Source organism: Dicentrarchus labrax, unplaced genomic scaffold, assembly GCF_905237075.1.
Source record: "Dicentrarchus labrax unplaced genomic scaffold, dlabrax2021, whole genome shotgun sequence".
NCBI classification, from domain to species: domain Eukaryota; kingdom Metazoa; phylum Chordata; class Actinopteri; family Moronidae; genus Dicentrarchus; species Dicentrarchus labrax.
Window position 1 is genome coordinate 28,221,798 of NW_026136705.1, and position 17,676 is coordinate 28,239,473.

The 17,676-nt window shown below is 39.8% G+C and overlaps 1 protein-coding gene across 2 annotated transcripts in view; it reads right to left on the bottom strand.

Annotated features, from left to right (window-relative positions):
• Positions 1-11,962, bottom strand: part of capn5b (calpain 5b) — a 61,357-nt gene extending 49,395 nt beyond the window's left edge. For both annotated transcript variants that reach the window (XM_051400928.1, XM_051400927.1), the window contains exon 1: positions 11,824-11,962. The gene's annotated coding sequence lies outside the window, so the exon portion shown is untranslated. The remainder of the gene's footprint in view (positions 1-11,823) is intronic.
• Positions 11,963-17,676: the final 5,714 nt, after the last annotated feature.

Below are 17,676 nucleotides of genomic sequence, written 5' to 3' on the forward strand. Positions count from 1 at the left end.
ACTGACAGGGTTCTCACTCTTTTTAAGAAATCATTTCCAGGACATTTTCTTCACAATACAAGACAGCACTTTCTCAGAAGGGCAGTCAGCATTTTAAGGGACACGCTCGCGGCCTCAGAAGAGCATCAATAACAGTTCAAATCAAGTAGAATTTATTTACAGCAAATTCATCTTCTCACCTTTAAGCCAAACAACAAAAGTAAATTTGATCATAAACCTGCTTAGATGTTTTAGACAATGCAGATTATCCTACCGACAGTCAAGTTTCAAACAAAATACGCACCTAGGTTTGTGTAATCTGATCGAGTGAAATCTTCCAGGACAACGTAGTTAAATTCCAGGATATTTGGTCTTTTTAATCAATTTCCAGGTGTTTCCATGACTGGAAAACTAGTCTCTGAATTTCCATGTGGAAACCCTGCATTGATCCATGTACCGATTCAGATTCTATAATAACACAAGTTTAAGCCAAAATGTTATAGACGGAATTAAATATTTAGTAGTTCTCATATTTATTGTCTCCCAGTATTTTATGAGTTCGACCATGAGCCCGCCGTAATGTAACATGAGACTGAAACTGAGTGAGCTAGAAACAGTTGGCTAACTCAACAGTCCTTAGTTGGAAGATATTTTAGTTTCGAAACACAGAAAAGCAACTTGTAAAGGGTGTAAAGCCGACATTCTGAGGGGGGAAGTTGTGCTGCATCATAAAATACAACCAGTTTAACTAAGTGGTATCAGTATCGGTATCTGCACATATCCAAATTCAAGGAAGAAGAAGGTGGATCTCTAGAATGATGAGGATGAGATTTTGCCTAATTTGAATGTATAATTTGAGGGGTGTAGATGAGGTTGAGGGCACTGGAGGACACCTTAGTAAATCCTGTGGTAAAGGTCAGGGCTTGGCAAATCCACATCTACATGCAGATCAATACAGGCCCGCTGTCCTCAAGGTTAATTTGACAGCCTGCTGTATTTTGATTGAACTGCCAAGAAGCACCTACAAATGACAAATTAACCACTTTTAAAATCACTGCGAGCATGAAAATATAGTTGGAAATGAAAAGTTTGAATGAAAAGTTCGAATGAAAAGAAATCTGACATAAGAAAGCAGGATGTGTAATAATGAGACCGTAGAAAGAGGTTCACATTAGAGCTCCACCAATGTGTCGGCCAATAACAGCTCACTGCTCATCATCATAATCAAGTATTCTATTGATTACTCCATCGATTAATTGAGTAACTGGATAGGAAACACTTTTGTTCTATTAAAGCGATAGTAGTAATATAGCAATAGTTAATATACAATAGAGAAAATAAGAAAAATAAAGACATTTATGGAACTATTATTGTAGGAAAACTATTTACAAATATACGTGCAGAGTTGTGTAACTGTTTCTCAATCAAAATGTGTGCAAATATCTACAAATATGTATTAAGATTTGCAAATGTATTGAGATTTGTAAATGTGTGGACAAATCTGTAAATGCATACATACATATTAATGATGGAGAAGTCAAAGTACAGCTGGAAATACAGACTTTGGGAAGAGAGTCTTTGCCGATGCGTGTGGGTGAGGGCTAGTAACATGAGTGAGGTTGCAGTTACTGAAAGGATGTGTGTTGTGTTTGCTGCCACAGAAAATAAATGATGTTTATGTAACGTTAATGTTACTACAGTGAATTCTTCTGCTGAGTACATTTGCACATTTGAGTTGGTCCAGAGTGTGGACAGTTAGTTAGCTATCTAGCAGATAGAAACCAGGTTACAAACAATTAAAATTGTCTTAATTGGAGGTAAAATGTTCGGAAGCTGTGGAGCTGGAAGCTGATCAGATGATTGATCCTGTTTTCGTGTGTACTAATGTCGGACTATTGTGCTCGGCTAGTTCTCTTTTACAACCGACAATGTACAGAGGTTTTGTTTTGTTTGTGCTTTGGAAAGTTTCTGTAATTTTCTCTAGCCTATCTCTTCTCTTCTCCCTTCGCTATCATCTCTCTCCAAAGCACATCGTGCGACAGCAATCATCCATACAAAACGCAGTACGGCTGTATATAGTTACACGGATTTAACGAAGCCTGGATGCAAAGAATTTGCATAGATCAATATCAATATCAATATTGGTATCGTCCTGAAAAATCCTGTATTGTTCAGTCTTTAGTTCACATCCAGACTCCTTCAAAACATTTGTTTAAACGCCTAAATTTAGTTAAGAATTGTGACCATGAGCAGGTTTTTTACACTTGACAGATAAACTTGCTGGAGCTCTCTGATGGACTCTGATGGTTTCTGAATCATCTCAAACAAAACTTTAGCATTTCTCCACTGCAATAGATAACAATAACAATGCTTTTATGATACCTTCTACTTTAAAGCTAACACATTCTGAATAATAAAACATACTGAATGCCAAAGACACCACAGTAGCATCCAACTGCTTGAGGCACTTTTATGTGCTCCAGCAGGGAGGCGGAGGAGAGATGTTCAGATGATGTAGGAGGCATTGTTCCTCTAGAGCTTTTCAAACTCTTGTTAAACTCTCAGATCAAATGTTCCTCTGATGTTGTTTGCCCGCCATGGTAAGAACAGTAATGTGTTGAGAGAGAGAATGGCACCCAGATGAACCGGTGCAGATACATCTAGATACAGTAAAAAATATATATAATAAAAATAAATACATTTTAGGTATTTATGCCTTGAAAATGTCACTTTTGTGTGGGGAAAAGTCTTAGGATGAGGTCGAGATCAGGGTTTCACTCTTTTATTTGTAACTCCCCGCTCCCGGATTTGTTTCATTTGATCAAACTCATTTTCGAACTGTAGTCTTCAGCTAGGGTCGTGCGATTTGTTAATTCAACCGGCCACAGTCAGTCTAACAGCCGGTGATTGCTGGTGTATTCACTCATGTGTGCATACTCATTCTTCGGAGGCAGACCATTAAATTAGCAAAATGACAAGATTAGCAAAAAGAAACCGAACCGGTGATGGCCACAGCCAACCGCAGGTAGCCGATATATTCATCCAATCACCCAACCCTTTCCTCAGCCCCAACTGAATCAGATTTTGTGCATCTCCCTCTGGAGCTACAAAAGGCTTTGTTAAACTTTTAATTGATTTAATTAATCCTGCTGTGTGCTGGTCAAAAGCTACAGATGACCCATTGTTCCGTAAAGGAAGAACAAGAGGAGCCCATACATACAAAGGAGCACTACTCCCTATTTCCTATTCTCAAGGGATCAATACGATGTGCAAGACAAGAGTTACAGTTACCGATGGGGTTAGTTGAGATACTCAGTCCGTTAAGGAAGTTTTGATTGCAACAATTAACGCAAATTCAACCAATCATCGTAGTTTCCCGCCAGTTTCACCAATCGTTGAGCAACATCTCACTGAACTACCAGCGATTTAATTCTCGCTGAACAAGTTGCCTTCAATTTTTGATTAATTACACCAAACAAACACATTATTTTGACTTCCTCCTGCAATTTCACTACAAAAAACACCTAAAACATCGCAACATGCATCATAATTTTTTAGAAAAGCTACTGTGAATCCCAAAAAACCAGTATAATCTAAAATTCATCTTCCATATTGACCTACACACAGAAAAGCAATAAAACCAAATCCAGTTTACGTCCCTTAATGCCACATTAGCAGCACTATCAAATTAATCATTTTTTAATTGGGCTGAGTGGACCTGCTCACCTTCCAGCGGTGCTCAATGACATCTTATATCTGGGGAGAATGAATTGAACAGAAAATGGATGGATGCCAAATCAAGAGGACAACAAGAGCAACTTGAAATCTGACTACTGTACCTTTCAAATATCATTAACCTGAAGCCATCAAGAACTAACTTCTCCTGACATTCAGGGAGATCCAGTTCATTCAGCAAACTCCTGATATATTAAATCCAAACAGGCTGTGAAACTGACTATAGAGCAGCTGAGCAAAGTATTCATTCATCTCTATAATATAATATGTATATGAATAAAAGAGGACCCCTATAAAAACCCCGGCAATCTGGTGGAGAAGGTCCACAAGCGCAGGTCTCACAGTCTCTGATCTAAATTAAAACAAATTTACAGTAGCTTAAATTCAGAGGCATTAACGAGCTACCCGACTCTTGAGTGAGTGATAAAGTAAATTCCTTGGGGAGTGAGGAGGTCGCAGTTGGAAGCTAAATCTGACAGATGGCGTGGTGTCTTGGCTCGTGACTGCGATGGGGAAAACCATGCTGTCATCTGGCCTCTGCGGACGGCCAACAGAATTACCTGCAGAGAACGAATCCTGAGAAGCTGCTGCACTGGATGCCTTCACTGCTCTGGCAAACACAACAACAAACACTGCTCTGAAGTAAATTACTTTCTATTTGTCAGAAAACACAGTAAAAACGGCATTATGCTAAAATCTTCCAAGGAATTCTATCCCCAATCATCCAGTGTTGAGTGGGAGCAGTGGAACAAGTTGTAGACACAATATCTGACATATTATGACCTTATAAAATAAAAGTGTTATTTGTTATTTACACTTCCAGCAAACATGGAGCAACATTAGCACCTATTAAGAGTCCTATAGTCCAATATTGACTCTTTTTAGATCCATTTTGGTCTCTCCCCAACTCCTGAGGAAACATATTCAGCTCTTTAAAAGGTGGGGTAAGTGATTGTGGAGGAAATCAAATACCATGATAGAGAAAACTATGCAATGTTGTGGTTAGGTGTCCCTAAAGTTGCTGCTGGGCAACTACCATGCAGCGAGGACGAGATGGTTTCCCAGAGCCAGCACACCGGCTCCAGGCACCGATGCTCACAAGTCTCCTGATACTACAGCTAATAGCACAACAACAGCATATCCTGACAAACTAGAAAGTAAGCTGAATGTGTTTTGTGCCTCGGTCCGATCCACTTTGTTTGCGTCCCATTTATAGAGTCAGTATTGTGTACAACGAGCAGATCACACATACAGAGCAGAAAGCTCCAAAAAAGCCACCAGTCGCTAACTTTACTGAAAGCTTTTTTGAAGAAACCAGCTGCCTGCTGCTGCTGGAAATGAGCTAAAAGACACCAAAAGTTACTAAAGTTTACTCCCATTTATCTGGTCAAATAGTATATTCTGTTTAACTGTCCCCTCTGCAGGCATTTACTGAATGACTGACAAGACTTTGTTCTCCTGTTCTGCACTGTTGTTCCTGTTATGATTAATTCATTTAGTCCTAATTATTTTTAAATTGTGTACACGTCTTACAAATTGTGCGGCATCTTGGGATGCCATGTGTCTCTGCCTCTAAATGAAACTCATCCATGCTTGACATGTCGGCTCTATGTGGCTGTACAATAGTTCAGTTCATTCTTCATTTGCATATCCGAACGTACGTAGGTCAGTATGTTAAACGCTCTCTTCTCTCGATCATGAAAATTGATAATCGTTTGTAGTCTTTTGACAGTAGACGGCACAGTTATTTTACGTACTGGTTTATGGACATAATGCGCTCGAATGAGTCCAACCTATGTGATTCTTTAGAACAAATAATAAACCATATATCTTGGCCAACTTTGACAGCACCGCTATATTAATAGACACACATGCTTTAATGTGAAAGAAAATACTGTTGCACTGCAGACAGATGTTTTGGGAAGTCGTGATCTGTGATGATATAAGACTTCAGCTCTTCTACAAGTGGGAAAGCAAAACAGATGGCATTGAAAGGAATATGGCGGAAACTCAATAAAAAAACTGCCTTCACCACAGGAAGAACGGCACTGCAACAAATCACAGCAGATAGGAAGGACTCAGTCGTAAAGTGGCTAAAAGTGGTGAGTTTCTGAGAGATAATGTGGAGCAAAGTGTGGATGTTGGCAACTGCAAAGGAAAAAGTGTAAAACACGTGAGAAAATAATGTGTCGCAGAGGAGGAGAACGTCTGCTGAGGACGAAATGACAGTTTAAAGAATTCATGACTGAAAGATGATGCCGTCCCACCCCAAAACAATCGAGTCATGACTCAGAAACGACAGCTCCTGCAGTGGCGAGAGGCAGAAAAAAGCTGGAGGGAAAAGCCGATCAATCGATGATCAATACGCTGAGGAGCGAGGAGAAGGAAACAAAGTGCCCCCACCTCCTTTCCAACAGATGGGAGCACTGTGGATGTAATATAATACAGTGTGTAATGCAGTGTTTCTAGCTACACTCCAACGTGTTGATCCAGGATTACTAAGAATTCATAATGCTGACTCTCTCTCCTCGTCCTCCAGTGTTTCACCGACACACATCGACACTATTAGAAGCCTGTAATCTTGTGAAGTTAAGAGACTTTGGTGTGGAGGCCAAAACAGTCCTAACAAAAACCCAATCCCAGTCCCAGACGGGTCTGTGATCCTGCTGAAGTGGAACCGTACGCATGAACAAATGGCTGAATATGAGAATCAGTCCAGACTGCAAATTGCCCTCGCTTCGTTCTGCTATACTCGCCTTTTTCTGAGCGGGGGAGTAACTGCTGGTCGGCAGATTCAGTCAACATTCATCTCCTTCTACTAGTGCAGCAGGGTCTGTACTAGGCATGGGACGGTTATCTTGGTCATAATTGATTATATACTTCATACTTTTAAAATGGCACTAAAACATACTGTTATCACTTTACTTAGAAACACATGCATCGCAGATAGGAACCTCGTCTCCCTGGTCTTTTATTTTGCAATCTATAATATTCCCACACGTCTGGATAACAAGCAGAACACGCTGGGCTTCAACCTTGGAACGACTGGAAAGATGTCGGACACGATAACAGATATTCAGCACAATAAAATATGTGTTTTTTATCGCGATAATATCGTATATCGTCCAATCCCTCGTCTGTATTGGGGTGGGAATCTCTAGGCAGGATTCAGTTCTGATTCCGAGAGCTAAGATGTGATTATAAACCGATATGATACAATAACCTGTTACTAATGGCCGATACTGATAAGATAACCAATAATTTCACATTTGTATTTTAAAAAAAATAAAAAACCTGTAGTTTTAACACATGTCAGGGTAAGAGAGGCGTAGAGATGTAGCTCTGTTTTAATTTAATATAACTGACATCATAATTGTTTTACACAACAACAACAAACAACAGTTCTGAACTTTTGGCTTTCATAGAACATAAAGCTTATCAGTCGTTTTTCAAAAGAATTCTAAATAAATTATTATTATTATTATTATTATTATGACTGGATTTATCTGCGCCAATAACTCTCATGCATCCTTTACCGGATCATTTTCATATATATTCTTGTAACGTACGTTTCCAGGACATTTCCCAGGAGTTTTTCTTACTTGCTTACAGTGATATAATTTACCGGTAGATCTCATACAGACACATTTAACTCCAGTTTTGGAGTGTCATACTGTGCAGCTTGTCCTCCCAACAGTCGAGTTTCAAACTAAATACACATCCAGGTTTATAAAGCTGATCTGAGGGCTGAAATACTATTACAATTTTCCAGAACAAAAAGGATGATTTCCAGGATATTTGCTAATTTTAATCAATTTCCAGGTGTTTCCTTGACTGGAAAACTAGTCTCTAAACTTCCAGGTTTTCTAGGACTCTTGGAAACCCTCATTTTATCTGCATCCAGCTACTGTTCTGTTGCAGATGATCATAATGTTAAGAAGTCCATTCAAGCAAGAATCACAATGAATCTAAGAATTAAATCTTCCTCCCACTCTTACTCCGTACTACAGTACTGCAGAGTTTTGATGATATAATTTTGAAAAAACACGACGCAAAACTGATGTTTGGCTACGAACACACTTCTCTCTATCAAACAGTGGTAATGTGACACTTTGGTGTGTGTGTGTGTGTGTGTGTGTGTGTGTGTGTGTGTGTGTTTGTACAGACTTCAGAAACTGGAATCAAAGAGGTGACAGAAGAACCCCGACTGTAAACAAAAAGGGAGCCTTAAACGGAAATTTGACACCAATGCAGTTTCAGGGGAGCAAGAGAGAGAACAGCACTGGGAAGCCCCCCCCCCCAGGTAGCTCACCTGGTAGAGCACGTACCACACATCAAGGCTGAGTCCCTACCGCACCAACCCGGGTTCGAATCCGGCCCCAGGGCCCTTCGCTGCATGCCGTCGTCTCTCTTTCCAGACTCTCTACTGCCACTGTACTCCATGGATAACCTCAGCTCCCTTAACTCCAACGGTAACAGTAAAATAAGAGTCAACAATATTTAATATTTATTAAAGTGTCGACGGTCTCCTCGCTGTCGCACGTCTCCAACAGTCTCCGAAAACTTCCTTTCTCATTAGTCGCTCCACCACATTGTTTGCAAACCGCAAATTATGAGGCATGTTTTCGTCTCTTTTGTCCTTCGGTGCCACTGTTCAGAGGGTGTCTATGATCGTTACCATGGAAACGTGGCTCTTATTTCAGAGTTAGCCATGGGGGGTGTAGGGAGGATAACTTTTTAGGCATAAAATAAGTCCAGTCTGTGGTATTATGAGAGTGTATAACTATAACTAAGTGTATAAAAGGAAAAGTAAGACTGGCCCAACACTAAGGACGAGTGTATTGATTGATTGAACATACTCGATCAGCTAATCAGGTGTCAGTAGAGTAAAGGTGAGATGGAAAAACAGTGACGAGGCTTTCCAGGATCAAGAGTTGCAATCCACATAGTTGGCACCGGTTCCCAACCTGAAGGTCCTGACCCCCAATAGGGGGTCATCAAAGCTTCACAGAGGGTCGCGAGGCCTTCTTGATTTAAAGAGGTGTAAGAAAACTTTCTTTTAAATATACAGCAGCTCTGTATCTCAGCATTTCACTCATTTCTGTGAAGATAACTGAACTAAAATCTCCTGAACACAAGCTATATTCACAGAGCCTTAACCTCTGCTCAACAGCCTCGTTCAGCATTAGAAAAGCTAAAAGCAAAGAGCTAAAAATGGTGCCGGTAGCTCACCTAGTAGAGCTCGTCTCCCCATCCACCAAGGCTGAGTCCTTGCTGCAGCGGCCATGGGTTCGACTCCCGACCTGTGGCCCTTTGCTGCCTCTCCCCCCTCTCCTGTCACTCTACAGCTGTCACTAGTGATTAAAGGCAATAAAAGCCCCCCCCAAAAAAAGTTAATTTAAAGCTACAATACGTAACATTTCCACATTAAACCGTCTATAAACATTCGAGCTATGTTCTGTATGTAGTTGAGTTGTGTTCGTACATTATCCCAAATGTTTCCAACAATGTTTAAACTCAGAGAAATCAGTTTTAAACCACATTTTTACCATCCACTGTTTAGATCTTGGTGCTTTTTAACTCTAGATGTGAACCGGATGAACCGTCATCGGACGTCTGGATCTTAAGTTATCAGAGAAACAAGCTGAGCAAACGTTAGCAGCAGCTCGGCTCGCAGCCCCTCCGGGACGTCCTCTTACGAGATTTTTAAGGTGGAACTGCTTTTATTCAGTGTTTTTACCGGTTTTAATCACCAGGTCTGTTTGTTTTGAAGAGGAGGAGACCTCTGCGGATAATTTGGCTCCCCTAGCAGCAAAAAAATTATATATTCTACATTTAAGTACGTATAATTGTTAAATTGTATAAAAAGAGCCTGAAAAAAAAATCTGGAAAACTCATCAATATTTGCAGGAAATAATGTTAAAAAATGATATAAATCAGCTGTTCTTTACTGTTTGTTGTTATACTTTTAATATAATATGAATTATCCATAAAATATGTCACTGTGTCAGTTCATTCAGTGATAGAAAAAAAGACTCCCTTAAGGCCTCTGCCATATAAAGGAAACTGAGCAGCACCACGGACAGCTCCTGTGTGACACAGTGTTTAGCCCTCGGGGCAGCCAACCTTCCTCTTGCCCAATCAATTGCCCAGAAAAAAAAGGGTCAAATCTACTTCTATCAACGGAGGCAGTATCACTGGAGGATAATGGTGTGCCAGCCCCCCCCCCCCAACAACAACAACAAACACATGGATGTTGTAGTCTGTAGTAGGAGATAAGGAACTACAGAAACTGCCCCTTAAAATAATATTTATCACGGAAAAACGCGTAAAACACCGATTAGATAATAATCTGAAAACTGTGCATCGCCTCATTAATGTGCACAGCGGGCGGCGGCAGATTCTGGCAGAGTTCTGGTCAGAGATCAGGGGAAGAGTGTGGTTGGTGGTTGGGGGGTGGTTGGTGGTGGTGGTGGGGGGGGAGGGAGGAGGAGGGGGAGTGACTGATTGAGTCTGCTTCTGCTGACAGACTGATTACACTCAGAGAAGTGAACAGCGAGCAGTAATGCACCAGTATACCAGAGAGAGAGAGAGACACATAGAGGGAGAGAGAGACAGGAAAAAGGGAGGGAGGGGGGTGCGCCAGACCATCCCTCACCCCTCCTCCTCCTCCTCCTCCTCCCTCCTCCCCTTCACTCCTGCATGAGGAGGGAGGGAGGAGGGCTATCCCAGCTTCCCATCCTCCCAGCATCGTGATCTCCTCTCTGCAGTATCTCCTCCTGCTGCCAGCCAACCGAAGGCCCAAAGACACTTAAAGTTCTCTGTTGAACGGCTCCGCTGAGCTAATACCGGATCAATCGTTATTTGAGTTCACGTGGAAGGAGAACGTACAAAAAATAAATAATAATAATAAAATGGCATCCAAGATAATCTAAGTTATAGTATATCGCTTTGCACTTAATAGTGGAGTCACATTTAATGGTGGTAGCAGTAATGCATTGATTTTTATCCTTGTGGTTGTGGGATGTTTCTCTCTAATGAACAATAACAGGTGAATCTATAACGTTTATATTCTTATTCGTGCATCATTTGGACCCTTCTTTTGATAACAATTAATAATAAAACTGGCCTGTTTATCATTTAACATGGTATATATAGTAAGAATCCAATAAATGTTATTAAATCAGCCACTTTTTAAAGTTCTCTGTCAATTTTAAATCATTTTAAACGCAGTAAAACTGCCTGTAAGTCTCCAGACTCCACTTTCCAGACCTTTATAACCAGACAAGAAGCCTAAACTGGGGCTCACACATGGGCATAGACTATTAATGTGCATCCATTCCCCTCTGGGTGCTCTGCAGAACAATACACTTCTGAAAAATTATTAATTTATTGCTCCTCATGCAGAGGAAAACAGGCTCCACAGCGTCAGACCAAGAGGTTGTAAAAAATAAATAATAAAAACGCATTAAAACAAGGTTTAATTTCAGCTGACACCAAAAAAAAAAACAAACTTACAAACTGAGCCACTATTGATTATTGATTTAGTCTGGGGGCAATATTTTTGTTTAATGTTACCAAACTGTGAGATATCAGTGCTCCTGAACGCTCCACTGATGTTATTCTCCTCATATTAATGTAAAGCCACTTACTGTGCATTATAATTATTAAAAAAAACTAAAACATATGTGGTATTATTAAACGAAATAAAGCCCCACCTTTATGTATTTATCTGAATACATGGCTACAAATAGAGCCAGTAAAAACGGGGATCAGCAGCTCTATTTTTGCGCAAACGTGCAGCTCGTTTCACACACACACACACACACACACACACACACACACACACACACAGACGGTGGTTCGGATGAATTCTTCCCCCACAATCAGCTCCTGTTATCGGCTCAGCAGCCCGCCACCTCCCGCGGACGGAGAGGCCGTGTGAATCAGGCGGTAGCGTTAAGTAAGTAATAGGATCTCCGGAGACATAGCGGGCGGTTTACGTGCGGGCTCGCCGACCGCCGCCTCTCCATCTCCGGCAGCTCTTCACAGAAGCACCTGCCCGCCCCGGGGAAGCAGCGGGGGAACCCGGATTCACGACGCGGTTACCTGAACTGAGGCCTCTCCCGTGGCAACGTGGTTGTCTCTCGGGTCCTCCTCCGGGGGTCCAGCCGGTCCGGCTCTCACTCTCCTGGGGCTGCTGGGATTCCTCACCACGCTCTCCCTGGTTCCGCTGGCGGAGCTCCTCTCTCTCCTCTCTCTCTCTCTCTCTCTCTCTCTCTCTCTCTCTCTCTCTCCCGAGCAGCGTCAAGCTGCGGCGGAGGAGACGGCGCGGAAAAAGGAAGTGCTGTTCGCGTAGTTTCAAAATAAAACAATTTGTTTAAAAAAAACAAAAGGTAAAATAAATGTTGGCGGGTTTTTTTTGTTGTTGTGATAATTTACGTTTTTATAATAATAATGAATTCAGTGACTTTTGTTACGATTGTGAACCCAAAGAACCATTAACGGAGTTATTAGCTTAGCTTAAAGCACCAAAGCTAGTTAGCTTATCTCTGCTAACGTTAATGTTTAAAGCACCAAAGCTAGTTAGCTTATCTCAGCTAACGTTAATGTTCGAAGCACCAAAGCTAGTTAGCTTATCTCTGCTAACGTTAATGTTTAAAACACCAAAGCTAGTTAGCTTATCTCTGCTAACGTTAATGTTTAAACCTCCAAAGCTAGTTAGCTTATCTCTGCTAACGTTAATGTTTAAACCACCAAAGCTAGTTAGCTTATCTCTGCTAACGTTAATGTTTAAAGCACCAAAGCTAGTTAGCTTATCTCTGCTAACGTTAATGTTCGAAGCACCAAAGCTAGTTAGCTTATCTCTGCTAACATTAATGTTTAAAGCTCCAAAACTAGTTAGCTTATCTCTGCTAACGTCAATGTTTAAACCTCCAAAGCTAGTTAGCTTATCTCTGCTAACATTAATGTTTGAAACACCAAAGCTAGTTAGCTTATCTCTGCTAACGTTAATGACTAAACCTCCAAAGCTAGTTAGCTTATCTCTGCTAACGTTAATGACTAAACCTCCAAAGCTAGTTAGCTTATCTCTGCTAACGTTAATGTTTAAAGCACCAAAGCTAGTTAGCTTATCTCTGCTAACATTAATGTTTAAAGCACCAAAGCTAGTTAGCTTATCTCTGCTAACGTTAATGTTTAAAGCACCAAAGCTAGTTAGCTTATCTCTGCTAACATTAATGTTCGAAACACCAAAGCTAGTTAGCTTATCTCTGCTAATGTTAATGTTTAAAGCTCCAAAACTAGTTAGCTTATCTCTGCTAACGTTAATGACTAAACCTCCAAAGCTAGTTAGCTTATCTCTGCTAACGTTAATGTTTAAAGCTCCAAAGCTAGTTAGCTTATCTCTGCTAACATTAATGTTTAAAGCACCAAAGCTAGTTAGCTTATCTCTGCTAACGTCAATAATTTTAAAGCACCAAAGCTAGTTAGCTTATCTCTGCTAACATTAATGTTCGAAACACCAAAGCTAGTTAGCTTATCTCTGCTAACGTTAATGTTTAAAGCACCAAAGCTAGTTAGCTTATCTCTGCTAACATTAATGTTTAAAGCACAAAAGCTAGTTAGCTTATCTCTGCTAACATTAATGTTTAAAGCACCAAAGCTAGTTAGCTTATCTCTGCTAACATTAATGTTTAAAGCACCAAAGCTAGTTAGCTTATCTCTGCTAACATTAATGTTCGAAATACACCAAAGCTAGTTAGCTTATCTCTGCTAACGTTAATGTTTAAAGCACCAAAGCTAGTTAGCTTATCTCTGCTAACATTAATGTTCGAAACACCAAAGCTAGTTAGCTTATCTCTGCTAACGTTAATGTTTAAAGCACCAAAGCTAGTTAGCTTATCTCTGCTAACGTTAATGTTTAAAGCACCAAAGCTAGTTAGCTTATCTCTGCTAACGTTAATGTTTAAAGCACCAAAGCTAGTTAGCTTATCTCTGCTAACATTAATGTTTAAAGCACCAAAGATAGTTAGCTTATCTCTGCTAACGTTAATGTTTAAAGCACCAAAGCTAGTTAGCTTATCTCTGCTAACATTAATGTTCGAAACACCAAAGCTAGTTAGCTTATCTCTGCTAACGTTAATGTTTAAAGCACCAAAGCTAGTTAGCTTATCTCTGCTAACATTAATGTTCGAAACACCAAAGCTAGTTAGCTTATCTCTGCTAACGTTAATGTTTAAAGCACCAAAGCTAGTTAGCTTATCTCTGCTAACGTTAATGTTTAAAGCACCAAAGCTAGTTAGCTTATCTCGGCTAACATTAATGTTTCGAAGCACCAAAGCTAGTTAGCTTATCTCTGCTAACATTAATGTTCGAAACACCAAAGCTAGATAGCTTATCTCTGCTAACGTTAATGTTTAAAGCACCAAAGCTAGTTAGCTTATCTCTGCTAACATTAATGTTCGAAATACACCAAAGCTAGTTAGCTTATCTCTGCTAACGTTAATGTTTAAAGCACCAAAGCTAGTTAGCTTATCTCTGCTAACGTTAATGTTTAAAGCACCAAAGCTAGTTAGCTTATCTCTGCTAACATTAATGTTTAAAGCACCAAAGCTAGTTAGCTTATCTCTGCTAACATTAATGTTCGAAACACCAAAGCTAGTTAGCTTATCTCTGCTAACGTTAATGTTTAAAGCACCAAAGCTAGTTAGCTTATCTCTTAACATTCATGTTCGAAACACCAAAGCTAGTTAGCTTATCTCTGCTAACGTTAATGTTTAAAGCACCAAAGCTAGTTAGCTTATCTCTGCTAACATTAATGTTTAAAGCACCAAAGCTAGTTAGCTTATCTCTGCTAACGTTAATGTTTGAAACACCAAAGCTAGTTAGCTTATCTCTGCTAACGTTAATGTTTAAAGCACCAAAGCTAGTTAGCTTATCTTCTAACATTAATGTTCGAAACACCAAAGCTAGTTAGCTTATCTCTGCTAACGTTAATGTTTAAAGCACCAAAGCTAGTTAACTTATCTCTGCTAACGTTAATGTTTAAAGCACCAAAGCTAGTTAACTTATCTCTGCTAACGTTAATGTTTAAAGCACCAAAGCTAGTTAGCTTATCTCTGCTAACACCAATGTTCGAAACACCAAAGCTAGTTAGCTTATCTCTGCTAACGTTAATGTTTAAAGCACCAAAGCTAGTTAGCTTATCTCTGCTAACGTTAATGTTTAAAGCACCAAAGCTAGTTAGCTTATCTCTGCTAACGTTAATGTTTAAAGCACCAAAGCTAGTTAGCTTATCTCTGCTAACGTTAATGTTAAATACCAATAATTATAAATATATATATATATTATATATTATATATATATTTATATATATATATAATCAATAGATAAATCAATAAATAAGGAAACAAAAAGGAGTAAAATAAATTTAAAACGTATTAAATATATTAAAATGTAAACGCTACCTGACCAGCACCAACACACCGTCAGTGGCCGTTGAGCAGCCAGTTACTCCCGTTACTCTCGTTACTCCCGTTACTCTCGTTACTCCCGTTACTCTCGTTACTCCCGTTACTCTCGTTACTCTCGTTACTCTCGTTACTCCCGTTACTCTGATCGATGTATTACATTAATGAACAGGTAAATCTACCAATAAATTGTCATTTTCAACTTAAAAGCAGCGTCAGTGTTTAAATAAAATCTGTTTATATTTTATGAGTGCTACTATGACATCAAACTGTATAAATATAAGACTTTTTCTTTTTTTCAGACGTCCTTTTGGAGCACACAGGTTCGAAACCCGCTCAGTACGTTTTATTTTGAAGGTGCACACAGGAAGTATTATATTTCCTATGCAATAACATGACAGTGGTCCTCAGCGCGGGTGCTGCAGACTGAGCATGCGCACAGCTAACAGGCCTGTTGTAATCCCCTGAACTTTGTGAGTTGTTGAATTAAAACCAATGCACTTCTGTTAAAGTTAATTAATATATAATTAAGTATAGTCAGTAAATAAGTATGTTTTTGTTGATTGATAGAAACAACACAAAGCAGTGTAAATTATGTTATGAACAGATGTAATCTAGGCTGGATTTAAAATAAATAACTGTCCAGAAACCAACAAATAAGACAGAGAGAGGAACTATAGAGAGGAATAATAATAATAATAATAATAATAATAGTATTATATTATACAGCACTTTAAAAAACAAAGTTACAAAGTGCCTTTCGTTGCCCGAAGCAGGATTAAAAACATTTCAGGAGGCGCCAGGCAAAAAATAAAGTCAGTAAAAATAAATACTAACAATAAAACAGATAAAACATATTGCAGAATTAACGTACAGGGGCAAATAATTTAAACAGTTTAAACAAATATACAAATTAAAAGAATTAAATACCCATAGCTAATATATGATAATACTAAGACAATATGACACTTTAATTTAAAAGGCTTATTTCATTAAGAGAAGTTGGATGTGTGGAAAAGTACTGCAGCCACACAACAGGTTATGTTGAGAGGTCCAGTTCTTAGTTTGTCTTTGGTAACAGACGTATTTAAGGTATTGCATAATATAGCTTTTGAAATAAAACCCCTGAAATTGGTCAAAAGCTCTGTCCAACCAGTAGGGGGCAGAAGAAACCTGGAATATAATGGAATACAATGAGGGTGACAGCTATAAACCAACAGACCTCATCAGTGTTTGAGAGAAAAATGCCGTTTGCTGTTAATTTTCACTCATTGAGCTGCAGAAGTGAGTCCAGAAGTTAGTCAACATGTTCGACCTTAAGGTTCCCTCACCTTGAAATCAATGGGGGTTTTATTTGAATGGGTTTTGGTCAGATGCCTGAGGTCTTTGGTTAACACAAGTTTAAAAGAAGTGGACCAATTTTCTTCCTCAATGATACTAAATGAGCAGTCTGAGGAAATCCTGTTAGACTTTAAACTTTATTTTAACATTATGTGAGGATAACATCAGTGTAGAATTTTATGGTGTATTTCTTAAACTTTATTCATATTTAGTCATAATTAACAAAAATGTAAAAAGTTAGCAGGAGATACCAGTTACACATCTTCATCCAGGTAGAAAATAATAATAAAGATTTTAAAAACCAGAAATATAATTTATATGATTTTTATTTGATTATAATTATTTAAAATGTGGGAGGAAACCGAAGCCTCTCGGAGTAAACCCTCGCCAACACAGTGAGCACTCTGTACTCCTCACAGCAAAGAGGTCGAGGCCCAGACTTGAACCGTCTCCTTATTGCTGCAAGGCCACAGTGTTACACACTGAGGCACCTGTGTGGCCCTATTTTCAATTCAATTCAGTTTTATTTGTATAGCAGCAAGTTGACCCAACAGTTCCCACCATGAGCAAGCACTTGGCGACAGCGGCAAGGAAAAACGTCCTTTTAAGAGGCAGAAACCTCGAGCAGACCCCGGCTCTAGGTGGGCGGCCGTCTGCCTCGACCGGTTGGGATTAGAGAGAGAGAGAGAGAGGAGGGGAGAAGAGGAAGGTGGGGGTTAAAGAGAGAGAGGGGGGAGGGAGGTGGGGGTTAAAGAGAGAGAGAGGGAGAGAGAGAGAGAGAGAGAGAGAGGTGGGGGTTAAAGAGAGAGCGAGAGAGAGCAAGAGGGAGGTGGGGGTTAAAGAGAGAGAGAGAGGGAGAGAGAGAGAGAGAGAGAGGTGGGGGTTAAAGAGAGAGAGAGAGAGGGGGGAGAGAGAGAGAGGGAGGTGGGGGGTAAAGGAGGGAGGAGAGAGAGAGAGAGAGAGAGAGAGGGAGGTGGGGGTTAAAGAGAGAGGGGGGGTTAAAGGAGAGAGAGAGAGAGAGAGAGAGAGGTGGGGGTAAAGAGACAAAGATGCACAGTAACAACAATATCAACAAGTACTATCAGAAGTGACTAATGATGACGACAATAGCTACAACGATGGTAAATGATGAATAATAGTGATGATGATA